The sequence below is a fragment of the Pseudophryne corroboree genome, chromosome 5, assembly GCF_028390025.1.
Source record: "Pseudophryne corroboree isolate aPseCor3 chromosome 5, aPseCor3.hap2, whole genome shotgun sequence".
Lineage (NCBI taxonomy): Eukaryota > Metazoa > Chordata > Amphibia > Anura > Myobatrachidae > Pseudophryne > Pseudophryne corroboree.
Window position 1 is genome coordinate 540,195,979 of NC_086448.1, and position 14,365 is coordinate 540,210,343.

General features: G+C 45.8%; 1 long non-coding RNA gene across 4 annotated transcripts in view; it reads right to left on the reverse strand.

The window, feature by feature from the left end:
• The window catches only part of LOC134929197 (uncharacterized), an 82,247-nt gene that overhangs the window by 59,448 nt on the left and 8,434 nt on the right, over positions 1-14,365 (reverse strand). For all 4 annotated transcript variants that reach the window (XR_010178369.1, XR_010178370.1, XR_010178368.1 and 1 more), the window contains exon 3: positions 5,936-6,007. This is a non-coding gene — a long non-coding RNA (uncharacterized LOC134929197). The remainder of the gene's footprint in view (positions 1-5,935; positions 6,008-14,365) is intronic.

Genomic DNA, 14,365 nt, shown 5'->3' on the forward strand with positions numbered 1-14,365 from the left:
CACAAAGGGTGGAGGATGAGAGTGGTGGGGAAGGAGGATTTAATACAAAGGAAGACACACATGATTGTATGGAATATTTGACCCAAAATTTTACCGCAAGGCCTGACATCAGTGACAACCCACTGGAAGATGTAGAACTTACGTTCTACACGGACGGTAGTTGTCATAGACAGTCAGACTCGTGAGACTTGTGTACTGGATACGCAGTCGTAGATGACCAAGGCACCATAGAAGCGGAACCGCTAGGCCCACCTCACTCAGCCCAGGTTGCTGAACTGGTCGCCCTAACCAGAGCATGTGAATTGGCTAAGGGCAAATCAGCCAATATCTACACCGATTCTAGATACGCATTCGGGGTAGTCCATGATTTCGGAGCCCTATGGCGCCTCAGAAATTTCATGACGGCAGCTGGTACACCGATAGCGCATGCAGCTCACATAAAAAGGCTTCTAACAGCGATACAGGAACCCGACAGAGTGGCTGTTATCAAGTGTAAAGCACACACATATAGCCAGGACCCAGTATCACTTGGTAACAGCCGAGCAGACGAAGCTGCTAAGTTAGCAGCCGGTACCCCCAGACAGACGGACACCACACAACTGATGGTATTTAATACCATCAACACACAGAAGTTGTGTGAGATGCAAAATTTGTGTTCCACACAGGAAAAGGCAGTCTGGAAGGCAAAAGGATATGGCCAGGAGTCCTCAGGACTCTGGACGGATGGACACGGTAAACCAGTGGCCCCCAGAGCATACCTTCCATGTTTAGCTGAGGCAGCTCATGGGCTGACTCATCTGGGCAAGGAAGGGATGTGCAAGTTGGTAAGAGCATATTGGTGTGCCCCAGGATTTTCATCTCATGCGAGTAAAAGAGCAATGTCATGCCTTACCTGTTTGAGAAAGAACATCGGAAAGGCAATACCTACAGAACCATCTCATATCCCACCTGCAGGCGGCCCTTTCCAGGTAATACAGATTGACTTTATACAATTACCCCCTTGTCGGAATTTGAAATATGTACTTGTTTGTATAGATGTTTTTTCAAATTGGGTTGAAGCATTTCCTGCGGCCACAAATACCGCTATGTTTACTGCTAAGAAAATTGTGCAGGAATTTGTATGTAGATATGGTATCCCTAGAATAATTGAAAGTGATAGGGGTACCCATTTTACAGGTGATGTCTTTCAAGGAATGTGTAAGTTGATGGGAATTGATAGCAAGCTGCACACTCCATACCGTCCACAGGCGAGTGCGAAGGTAGAAAGAGTGAACAGCACTATTAAAAATAAACTGAGTAAAGTGATGGCAGAGACAGGATTGACATGGCCAGAAGCTTTACCCATTGTACTGTACAGCATCAGAACCACTCCCAGGTCCCCTCTTAATCTGTCTCCCTTTGAAATCTTGTTTGGTCGACAACCGCATGTTATGATTAACCCTCAGGATGATTTGAAGTGTAACAATGAAGTGACTGTAAAATACTTGATTAACATGAGTAAACAGTTAAGGAATCAAAATGATAATCTGAAGTTGGTGATTCCTGATTTACCAGATAGTAATTGTCATGACATTGAACCTGGGGATTATGTAATGATACGGAATTTTCTACGCTCAGGTTGCCTTATTGACAGATGGGAAGGACCATACCAGGTCTTATTGACTAGCACTACAGCATTGAAGGTTGCTGAGAGAGAGACTTGGGTTCATTCGTCCCACTGTAAGAAGGTTGCTGATCCAGAGAGGTCCCGTGATAAGGAACAGACGGTAGAGGTTGTATCACTGGAGTGTCTGTTCCAGGAGGATTGAGGCGGCACCTGAGCATTGAAAATCACAAGACCAAAAGCAGCTGTCGATCCCCTGTTCCCTTTTATTGTTTTTCTCCAACTTCCCATCCCATCTCCCTCAAATTATTTTTCCCCCTTCTCATTCATCTCCGTTTCCTCCTACAAGATGGACTTGCCCCAAGAGACTGTGATCCGGATTTTCCTGTTGACCATGATGTTGACCAGAGCAGTCTGTTCCGGCGAGAGTACCATGGAGGTCGAGAGAGGTTCTGGAATGGGTTCTGATGATAAAGATGGAGGCGTAGTTTTCCAAGAACAACTTAACCAACAAGTAAAGGCGAGTATCAGAAAACGATCCGATAGCATTGACAATAGAAGGAATTGTGAAGGATTGTTAGCCGAAGAAAACTGTATCTGTAGGCTCTGTGACAACGTAGTGGAGGATGGGTGCATTAAGAAATGCCAATCCAGTTTTAATATCCACATGGACCGGCATCCATTGAGTGACTATCACTCCTTAGTGGGTAGTGTGTTAAATAAAACAGATTGTTGGGTATGCTCTCAAGTACCTCAAGGTCATAGCAAATCAGGGCTAGTACCATTTCCTTTAACGTTAGGGGAGGTACTTGAGTCAAGCGGTGGGAGACCGGTGGACAGGAGGTTTAATATCTCCAGCCCTCCTAGTTTGAAGCTCCACCAATACCATGTGGATAGGTCCCTATTATGTTTTAACATCTCCAATCCCCGAAAGCCGGGAAATTGGGAAGTGTCATGGAGTAACCAAACCATGACCTTTTCGCATAGAGCAGATAGAATGCCTACAGATACAGAGCTTATACGCCACATAGCCAGTAGAGGAAAATCTTTCCGATATAGGTATACCTTAGGAAATAGGATTACGAGAGTTGGAGAGGTATCACCAGGATACTGTGCACATATCGTACAACCTGATACGTGTACTAAGCAGATGGAAGAATTAGGGTTAGGAGATTTCACATGGAAGGTGTGTAATATGGTTATGTCCTACTCCGTCCCATATGTTCTCCCCGATGATGCATATTTCATATGCGGGAGAAAGGCGTATAAGTGGCTTGCCCCAAACTCTGAAGGATTGTGTTATATTGGAAAAGTACTGCCTGAAGTAATGACTGTATCACATGACAAAATGAAAGACATACACCGTGGTGCCCAAGCTCCTTATACTCACACCCATTACGAGCACGTAGTTAAACGGCACCTGATAGAAAGAACAGAGCATCCGGCCTCTGACATGATCCATGAATCCACCGGGATTCAGTTTCTAATCGCGTTAGACATCACTCGCACCGCCAGAGGAGTGTTGAATTATAAATACATATCTGCGCTTGCAAATTTGTTAGATAATATCACTGAAATGTATGATGACACGTTTAGGTATACTGGAAGAGAACTTCAAGCTTATAAAACAGAACTGGTACAGCATAGAATGGTTCTTAATTACCTCACAGCAGTGACAGGCGGATATTGTGTCACACTGGCAACACAATACGGCGTGAAATGTTGCACATATATTACGAATAGCACCGAGGACCCGGTCGAGGTCATAGACCAAAAGATGGACGATATTCTCCAACTGAAGTGGGAATTTCGCAGGAGACACAATCTCACTCTTGCTGCTGTAGGTAATGAGCTGACTGGTTGGGTGTCATGGTTGAACCCGCGAAATTGGTTCTCTGGTTTAGGAGACTGGGCTCAAGGAGTCATAATGGATGTTGGGAAGTTTCTCCTATGTATATTAGGTGTTGTCATATCAATTGGTTTGATATTTAGATGCGGTCAGGCTTTAATGAAGTGCAATCGTCGTACTAGGGTAATGAGTCTGAGGAGTGAGGAAACTGTAATTCCAATGGATTTGATTTATGACCCAAATGTAGAAACAATGATGTGATGAAAATGCGATTTCTACGGTCCGTTTCTTTCACCTGTTTTTCCGTTTCCTTCAAGGTAAAAAGACCCACTTGGACGAGGAATTTGATGAGCCGATATACAGACAACAGATGGATTAAAGAAGAAGTTTTGACAACCTGATACACAGATTTTTGATGAACTTTGCCATAGATCCCCAGTTTCCCTAGAAATTTTAAAATTACGCTAGCCCAACACTTTTGTAAATCTATGGACATTGACAAAGCTTTTGCTCGCACCTTATGGGCAAAAGCACAAAGAAGACTGCATTCAACAGACACCGAACAAGACTTCAACCGACAAATGTTCATTTACCTGACATAGAATACCACTGCATTTACCGTAATTATGTCTTTTCTTCATCTCTACAACCTTCAGGTAATTACACACATAGTATAGGGAATACAGGCACAGATATCAGCAATCACATATTCCCCCATTCATGTATCATCAACTAAAATGTGCTCCCCATTTTGTTACAACCACAGCCGAAAAGAGCTCGGTAAAGTTTGACAGCCCATCCACAGACCCGTACCGCGGGATAAGAAGGAATTCAAATGTATACTTCGCAATACCTCGAAGCTTGATTTAAAACACGTACGGCACGATGATACATGCCCCCCAAGCACGGATTCATACACACATGCTTCTGCTATCTCACTAGGTCATACCCTTTGCCTACCTTCTCCTCTCTCCTCCCTACCCAACCATGTAAATGTATTAACCCCTGACATATATTTTTCTCTTTTTGAAATGTTTTAGGAAGTGGCAGTTATTGTTGACTGCCAAAGGGTGGACTGTCAAAGTCAGAAAAATATCTCTATGCACACTGCCATATTTGCACCTCACACAGGTCTGCGCTGCGCATGCGTACGCTCTCCCGTGCGTGCGCATACTCACAGTCGCGGGCACCCGCAGGCGCACGGTATGCGTATTTACGGTAGAGTTTATGTGATCGTAGCGTGCGACTCAATCGTTACATATTTTCACTATATAACGTATTTTGCAGACCATGGTCCCTTTGATAGATTCTGAAAGTTTAGTTAATATAGAATGTTCCTGGACAGAGGGATCCCTCTTTGTATTGTACGAAGGGTCTAACAGGAGTCATACAGTGGTGTTTAGTATCCATCGGAAGAACATTTAAAGAGCAATATTCCGGTGTTGGTTTGGAGCGGATTAATCGCTCGTGCGAATAGTTATGGACATAAGAAGTTTATGTCCATTTACTATTATTTACTCTTACTTAGCCATGCGGCGGGAAACCCAGTATCCCACCCACCTGAACAGTTGGAAGTAGCCACAGCCCACCTGTATGAATCAACCTATGACCTTTTGTTATAGTGCGAAGCCGAATTCCTGTGTCCAATGAACAATGAGATTGGAGGGACCATTGAATTGTATTGTGTGTGGGGCATAAATAGACAAGCCGATCACATCCAGCTCACTCTTCAACGGTTATCATTGCTGAAAATCGGGAGCTGGATGTCCAGAGGCGCATGCGATCGTTTCCCCTTGTGCGTAAGTGTTTCTCTGCAACCATATTGTTCTTACTGTTATTGTGGGCCATTTCTCTCTCTCTCTCTTCTCCTCTTTCTCTCTTATTTTCCCTTAAAACATAATTGTATTGTATTGTATTGTATTTCCTGTGTAGTTATCTGGTTAGGTAGTCTATGTTATATTGTAGTGTATGACTTGTATTGTGTTAATTCTTTTGCAAGTATATCATTCATAATATATATATATTAGGCGTTGGACCCTAAGCCCAGGTATCTGTGTATTTCTTATAGTGTTTAGTATTCTCAGAGCGTCGGTGACGCTCGAACAGCATTTGAGTTAATAAGGTACACTAGGTTGCATCTACACCCTATTTCTACATTAAGGTTTTACTGCATAATATACTGTTTATGGTTTAGATATAAAGGTTTAACATTGTGAGCGTCAGCGCCGCTGGTGATCTCCTCGTGGTCCCGAGCGTCCGCTACGCTATAGCGAATCATTACGTTAGACGGCAGCCAATAGCGTGCCTGCCTGTGATCTCTTGGCCGTGAGCGAACGTGACGCTTGAGCGTCTCGACTACGGCTAAGCGATTGCTACGCAACGAGCGTACCCTTACGGTACTTCATACATAAATAGCGTACAGTGTTCTTAGACCTCACAAAGGGTTTTATATAAGAAAAATATTTAGCTTTATCACTCCTTACCCTAACCTTGTCTTGTCACTTCCCTACGTTTCTTCTGTAGTGACCACGGTCTCTTCCTGCTGCTGATGTGCCCTGTAGATGCAGAAATCTGATCACACCACGAACCTCAGTGTTTGACCATGTTTCCACCTACCCTGCCATCCTACAGCTGATGTTGGGACAGTATGACTGATATGAGGCGCAGTCTAATAGCTGTGAGGGGAAGCAGTGGTCTACCTGCTCTGGCCTGATGGGAAATTAGAATGAAATAGAGAGCATTACACATGTGAGAGGTCTTTTTACCTTACTTACTGAACCACATATTTGCACAAATGTAGTTGTTATTATTATGGATTTGCACATTTACAAGTTCATGTTCCATTCAATATTCATCTGCTTTGATATTTTGTAAAGGATCAGAAAAAATAAAGGTTTAAAAACTGAGAATTTATTTGTGCAATCTGTGTCTACCCTAGACTAACTCTTGAAAATAAGGGAGGCACTGGGCTTCCTTAATTTTGCCTGTCACATTTATTATAGCATGCATTGCTTTACTTGCACCTTGTGTTTCTTATTCCATATTAACTATACCTAGATGATTATCAGAACTGTTTTGATCATTAATTTTATGATTTAAATCATGAATTGTGCTAGGATTTTGATTGCAGATTTCTCTGATCATCTTACAGGACCAAAGTCTCTGCACAGGCTGTTATGTACTGTATAGGCAATATACACCCCTTCCAGTTCGTTCAAAGTTCTTATACTATAAAACTACATTTAAAATGTGCATACAGATTAACAGCTTTGAGAAGTAAGGGTTCTATCTGCCTCATCTGCAGTGTTAAAAATAAGATTTTACTCACCGGTAAATCTATTTCTCGTAGTCCGTAGTGGATGCTGGGACTCCGTAAGGACCATGGGGAATAGCGGCTCCGCAGGAGACTGGGCACAACTAAAGACAGCTTTAGGACTACCTGGTGTGCACTGGCTCCTCCCACTATGACCCTCCTCCAGACCTCAGTTAGGATACTGTGCCCGGAAGAGCTGACACAATAAGGAAGGATATTGAATCCCGGGTAAGACTCATACCAGCCACACCAATCACACCGTATAACTCGTGATACTATACCCAGTTAACAGTATGAAATATAACTGAGCCTCTCAACAGATGGCTCAACAATAACCCTTTAGTTAAACAATAACTATATACAAGTATTGCAGACAATCCGCACTTGGGATGGGCGCCCAGCATCCACTACGGACTACGAGAAATAGATTTACCGGTGAGTAAAATCTTATTTTCTCTGACGTCCTAAGTGGATGCTGGGACTCCGTAAGGACCATGAGGATTATACCAAAGCTCCCAAACGGGCGGGAGAGTGCGGATGACTCTGCAGCACCGAATGGGCAAACTCTAGGTCCTCCTCAGCCAGGGTGTCAAACTTGTAGAATTTAGCAAACGTGTTTGACCCCGACCAAGTAGCTGCTCGGCAGAGTTGTAAAGCCGAGACCCCTCGGGCAGCCGCCCAAGAAGAGCCCACCTTCCTCGTGGAATGGGCTTTCACTGATTTAGGATGCGGCAGTCCAGCCGCAGAATGTGCAAGCTGAATCGTACTACAGATCCAGCGAGCAATAGTCTGCTTTGAAGCAGGAGCACCAAGCTTGTTGGGTGCATACAGGATAAATAGCGAGTCAGTTTTCCTGACACTAGCCGTCCTGGAAACATAAATTTTCAGGGCCCTGACTACGTCCAACAACTTGGAAGCCTCCAAGTCTTTAGTATCCGCAGGCACCACGATAGGTTGGTTCAAATGAAAGGCTAATACCACCTTAGGGAGAAACTGGGGACGAGTCCTCAATTCTGCCCTATCCATATGGAAAATTAGATAAGGGCTTTTACATGACAAAGCCGCCAATTTTGACACACGCCTGGCCGAAGCCAAGGCCAACAGCATGACCACTTTCCACGTGAGATATTTTAACTCCACGGTTTTAAGTGGCTCAAACCAATGTGACTTTAAGAAATCCAACACCACGTTGAGATCCCAAGGTGCCACTGGAGGCACAAAAGGGGGCTGAATATGCAGCACTCCCTTAACAAAAGTCTGAACTTCAGGTAGTGAAGCCAGTTCTCTCTGGAAGAAAATCGATAGAGCCGAAATCTGGACCTTAATGGAACCCAATTTTAGGCCCATAGTCACCCCTGACTGTAGGAAGTGCAGAAAACGGCCCAGCTGAAATTCCTCCGTTGGGGCCTTCCTGGCCTCACACCACGCAACATATTTTCGCCAAATGCGGTGATAATGGTTTGCGGTCACTTCTTTCCTAGCTTTAATCAGCGTAGGAATGACTTCCTCCGGAATGCCCTTTTCCTTCAGGATCCGGTGTTCAACCGCCATGCCGTCAAACGCAGCCGCGGTAAGTCTTGGAACAGACAGGGCCCCTGCTGCAGCAGGTCCTGTCTGAGCGGCAGAGGCCATGGGTCCTCTGAGATCATTTCTTGAAGTTCCGGGTACCGAGCTCTTCTTGGCCCATCCGGAACAATGAGTATAGTTCTTACTCCTCTTCTCCTTATTATCCTCAGTACCTTGGGTATGAGAGGAAGAGGAGGGAACACATAAACCGACCGGTACACCCACGGTGTCACTAGAGCGTCCACAGCTATCGCCTGAGGGTCTCTTGACCTGGCGCAATATCTTTCTAGCTTTTTGTTGAGACGGGACGCCATCATGTCCACCTGTGGCCTTTCCCAACGGTTTACAATCAGTTGGAAGACTTCTAGATGAAGTCCCCACTCTCCCGGGTGGAGGTCGTGCCTGCTGAGGAAGTCTGCTTCCCAGTTGTCCACTCCCGGAATGAACACTGCTGACAGTGCTAACACGTGATTTTCCGCCCATCGGAGAATCCTTGTGGCTTCTGCCATCGCCGTCCTGCTTCTTGTGCCGCCCTGTCGGTTTACATGGGCGACTGCCGTGATGTTGTCTGACTGGATCAGTACCGGCTGGTTTTGAAGCAGGGGTTTTGCCTGACTTAGGGCATTGTAAATGGCCCTCAGTTCCAGAATATTTATGTGTAGGGAAGTCTCCTGATGTGACTGCCTCCCAGCCTCGAAGGCTGGCATCCGTGGTCACCAGGACCCAGTCCTGTATGCCGAATCTGCGTCCCTCTTGAAGATGAGCACTTTGCAGCCACCACAGCAAAGACACCCTGGTCCTTGGAGACAGGGTTATCAGCCGATGCATCTGAAGATGCGATCCGGACCACTTGTCCAACAGGTCCCACTGAAAAGTCCTTGCATGGAACCTGCCGAATGGGATTGCTTCGTAGGAAGCTACCATTTTTCCCAGGACTCGCGTGCAGTGATGCACCGACACCTGTTTTGGTTTCAGGAGGCCTCTGACTAGAGATGACAGCTCCTTGGCTTTCTCCTCCGGGAGAAACACTTTTTTCTGTTCTGTGTCCAGAACCATCCCCAGGAACAGTAGACGTGTCGTAGGGACCAGCTGTGACTTTGGAATATTTAGAATCCAACCGTGCTGTTGTAGCACCTCCCGAGATAGTGCTACCCCGACCAACAACTGCTCCCTGGACCTCACCTTTATCAGGAGATCGTCCAAGTACGGGATAATTAAAACTCCCTTTTTTTGAAGGAGTATCATCATTTCGGTCATTGCCTTGGTAAATACCCTCGGTGCCGTGGACAGACCAAACGGCAACGTCTGGAATTGGTAATGACAATCCTGTACCACAAATCTGAGGTACTCCTGGTGAGGATGGTAAATGGGGACATGCAGGTAAGCATCCTTGATGTCCAGTGATACCATGTAATCCCCCTCGTCCAGGCTTGAAATAACCGCCCTGAGCGATTCCATCTTGAACTTGAATTTTTTTATATAAGTGTTCAAGGATTTCAAATTTAAAATGGGTCTCACCGAACCGTCCGGTTTCGGTACCACAAACATTGTGGAATAGTAACCCCGTCCTTGTTGAAGGAGGGGCACCTTGACTATAACCTGCTGGGAATACAGCTTGTGAATTGCCTCTAGCACTGCCTCCCTGCCTGAGGGAGTTGTTGGCAAGGCAGATTTGAGGAAACGGCGGGGGGGAGACGTCTCGAATTCCAGCTTGTACCCCTGAGATACCACTTGAAGGATCCAGGGATCCACCCGTGAGCAAGCCCACTGATTGCTGAAGTTTTTGAGACGGGTCCCCACCGTACCTGGCTCCGCCTGTGGAGCCCCAGCGTCATGCGGTGGACTTGGAGGAAGCGGGGGAGGACTTTTTGCTCCTGGGAACTGGCTGTATGCTGCAGCTTTTTCCCTCTACCTCTGCCTCTGGGCAGAAAGGACGCGCCTTTAACCCGCTTGCCTTTCTGGGGCCGAAAGGACTGTACCTGATAATACGGTGCTTTCTTTGGCTGTGAGGGAACATGGGGTAAAAATGCTGACTTCCCAGCTGTGGCTGTGGAAACGAGGTCCGAGAGACCATCCCCGAACAACTCCTCACCCTTATAAGGCAAAACTTCCATGTGCCTTTTAGAATCTGCATCACCTGTCCACTGCCGAGTCCATAACCCTCTCCTGGCAGAAATGGACATTGCACTTATCTTAGATGCCAGCCGGCAAATATCCCTCTGTGCATCTCTCATGTATAAGACTGCGTCTTTAATATGCTCTACGGTTAGCAATATAGTGTCCCTGTCTAGGGTATCAATATTTTCCGACAGGGAATCTGACCACGCAGCTGCAGCACTGCACATCCATGCTGAAGCAATAGCTGGTCTCAGTATAATACCTGTGTGTGTATATACAGACTTCAGGATAGCCTCCTGCTTCCTATCAGCAGGCTCCTTTAGGGCGGCCGTATCCGGAGACGGTAGTGCCACCTTTTTTGACAAGCGTGTGAGCGCTTTATCCACCCTAGGGGATGTTTCCCAACGTGACCTATCCTCTGGCGGGAAAGGGTACGTCATTAGTAACCTTTTAGAAATGACCAGTTTCTTATCGGGGGAAGCCCACGCTTCTTCACACACTTCATTTAATTCCTCAGATGGAGGAAAAACTACTGGTAGTTTTTTCTCTCCAAACATAATACCCTTTTTTGTGGTTCCTGGGGTAACATCAGAAATGAGCAACACATTTTTCATTGCCTCAATCATGTAACGTGTGGCCCTATTGGAAGTTACATTAGTCTCATCGTCGTCGACACTGGAGTCAGTATCCGTGTCGACATCTGTGTCTGCCATCTGAGGTAGCGGGCGTTTTAGAGCCCCTGATGGCTTTTGAGACGCCTGGGCAGGCACAGGCTGAGAAGCCGGCTGTCCCATATTTGGTATGTCGTCAAACCTTTTATGTAAGGAGTCGACACTGTCGCGTAATTCCTTCCACATAACCATCCACTCAGGTGTTGACCCCGCAGGGGGTGACATCACATTTATCGGCATCTGCTCCGCCTCTACATAAGCCTCCTCCTCAAACATGTCGACACAGCCGTACCGACACACCGCACACACACAGGGAATGCTCTGACAGAGGACAGGACCCCACAAAGCCCTTTGGGGAGACAGAGAGAGAGTATGCCAGCACACACCAGAGCGCTATATAACACAGGGATGAACACTATAACTGAGTGATTTTCCCTTATAGCTGCTTATATATATACTGCTGCGCCTAAATTTAGTGCCCCCCCTCTCTTTTTTACCCTTTGTAGTCTTGAAACTGCAGGGGAGAGCCTGGGAGCGATCCTTCCAGCGGAGCTGTGAGGGAAAAATGGCGCCAGTGTGCTGAGGGAGATAGCCCCACCCCTTTTTCGGCTGACTTTCTCCCGCTTTTTTATGGATCCTGGCAGGGGTATTTTTCACATATATAGCCTCTAGGACTATATATTGTGATTATTTTGCCAGCCAAGGTGTTAATATTGCTGCTCAGGGCGCCCCCCCCCCCCCCCCAGCGCCCTGCACCCATCAGTGACCGGAGTGTGAGGTGTGCATGAGGAGCAATGGCGCACAGCTGCAGTGCTGTGCGCTACCTTGTTGAAGACCGAAGTCTTCTGTCGCCGATTTTCAGGACCATCTTCTTGCTTCTGGCTCTGTAAGGGGGACGGCGGCGCGGCTCCGGGACCGGACGATCGAGGTCGGGCCCTGTGTTCGATCCCTCTGGAGCTAATGGTGTCCAGTAGCCTAAGAAGCCCAAGCTAGCTGCAAGCAGGTAGGTTCGCTTCTTCTCCCCTTAGTCCCTCGTAGCAGTGAGTCTGTTGCCAGCAGATCTTACTGGGAAAAAAAAACCTAAAATATACTTTCTTTTCTAGGAGCTCAGGAGAGCCCCTAGTGTGCATCCAGCTCAGCCGGGCACAAGATTCTAACTGAGGTCTGGAGGAGGGTCATAGTGGGAGGAGCCAGTGCACACCAGGTAGTCCTAAAGCTTTCTTTAGTTGTGCCCAGTCTCCTGCGGAGCCGCTATTCCCCATGGTCCTTACGGAGTCCCAGCATCCACTTAGGAAGTCAGAGAAATAATGATAGCCAATATCGGTGTGCTACATTCACTACAACATTATAACATGGTTTCCAAGTATTAGGCTTGTACCAATTAGCTCCTAACTTTAAATACTGTAACATGCATCAAATTAATGCTTATGTATAAGATGTCTTCGTTACCTGTTAGTAGAAAATATGCTTTGTAATATAAGCAAGTGAGACCCACAACAGGATGCATACTACACAATGGAGGGATCATACACAGCAGTTACAATAACAGGTGCTCCTCTGTATCTTTTGATGTGCACTTTGTAATACATCATGTAAAGAATGATGTTAATCAAAGTCTAATTGCTACATTTATATGGTAAGCTCTATTATTAATGTGCCGCACTGCCAGCACAGATGGTTGCAGTTTTGTGTGCAATAGGACAATAATAGGTCCCAGACCTCCTGATGCTAATATTTAAAAGTTAGGGGTCAGTTACTCAGAGATTTTGTTTTAAAAGGCAGTTAATTTGTTTTCCATTCAAGTTAGTCCTTGTATTATTAGTTTATAATGCCCCAGGCACAAACTGCTGTGCAATATATTATAAAAAAATTTTCAAAGCATACAATCAAGATGAAAAGCAGAAATTATGATACTGTACATTGTAACTAATTTATAAAATACAAACCTAGTAATTCTACTGCATGTGGCATTTTAATTAAACAGGAGGAAGTGTATGTCCATTTCCATAACTTATAGGCCCTACACACTGGCTGATTTTCTGAAAGATATGAACGATCTCGTTCATAAATGAACGAGAACTCGTTCATATCTTTCAGTGTGGAGACTCCAGCGATGAACGATGCGCGGCCCCGCGCTCATTCATCGCTGGTCTCCCGTCGGCTGTGCATGCAGGCCAATATGGACGATCTCGTCCATATTTGCCTGCACTTCAATGCAGCCGCGTGATGGGGAGAGTGAAGAAACTTCACTCCCCCCGTCACTGCCCCCCCGCCGCCAGGTCGCTCGTCGGCCGTTTCGGCCGTCGGGCACCTCGGCGGCGCATCGTCAAATGAGTAGGGCCCCTTAGAAGAGTTTAGTCAGAGAAAAGTAACTTATACAAGAAAAATAGCCATAGCATAATGATACTGATGTTTTTATGTAGGAAACCACAAACAGGCTGTAATAACAGACAAATAACCCAGTATCGAATAGTCACATTATAAATAAGGGTCAAGAGTAGAGGCATTCTGTTTATTGCAATATACTGTAAATAAGGTCAGGTGTAGAGGCATTCTGTCCACTTATGCCACCCACATTAGCGCTTTTACACTGCCACAGCTGACCCTTGCTCATTGCAGGAACAAAGACACTGACTCACAGGTGCAGTGTACTAAAGGCAGATGATGAAGAATGTTTGCTCTCCCTCTTCCAACACTTCTCCTCTCATGCTGTCATACACTGCTCTATGCAGACTCTGGTAGATTTTTGCAAAGCATCCAGTGACTATCATAGGAAAGGTCCTAGAACAGAGAGGCCACTGTGTTTACTTCACTAAAGTGCATTGTGAGAAACAGAAGTGGGATCGTCATAGCTACAGGCACAAGGTGTCAGCAACATATCCTTGATACACAGCACTGTTACACAATAATGACAATGATGAGTCAGAGTAATTAGAACTCTGGTACAGAAGAGTTGGTCACCTTGTATACAACAGTGTTCAAAAGCTATAGAACGGGGTAGTCACAGGAATGTCAGTGACTAACACAGAGATATCCATGAGTGAGAGTTTTATTGTGGGGAAACAATGTCCTCAGCAATTTCCCAAGTCAACAAACAGAGCTCTGAAACCACTCAAATTGTGCATTCAGATGTGTGTTGTCCAATGGAGGTAAAAGCTGTAATCTCTATATCAGAGAGAAATATAAAGAGTGAAAAAGATCGCAGATTACAAGAGACTTGTGGAGAATCAAACTGGTTACAGGTA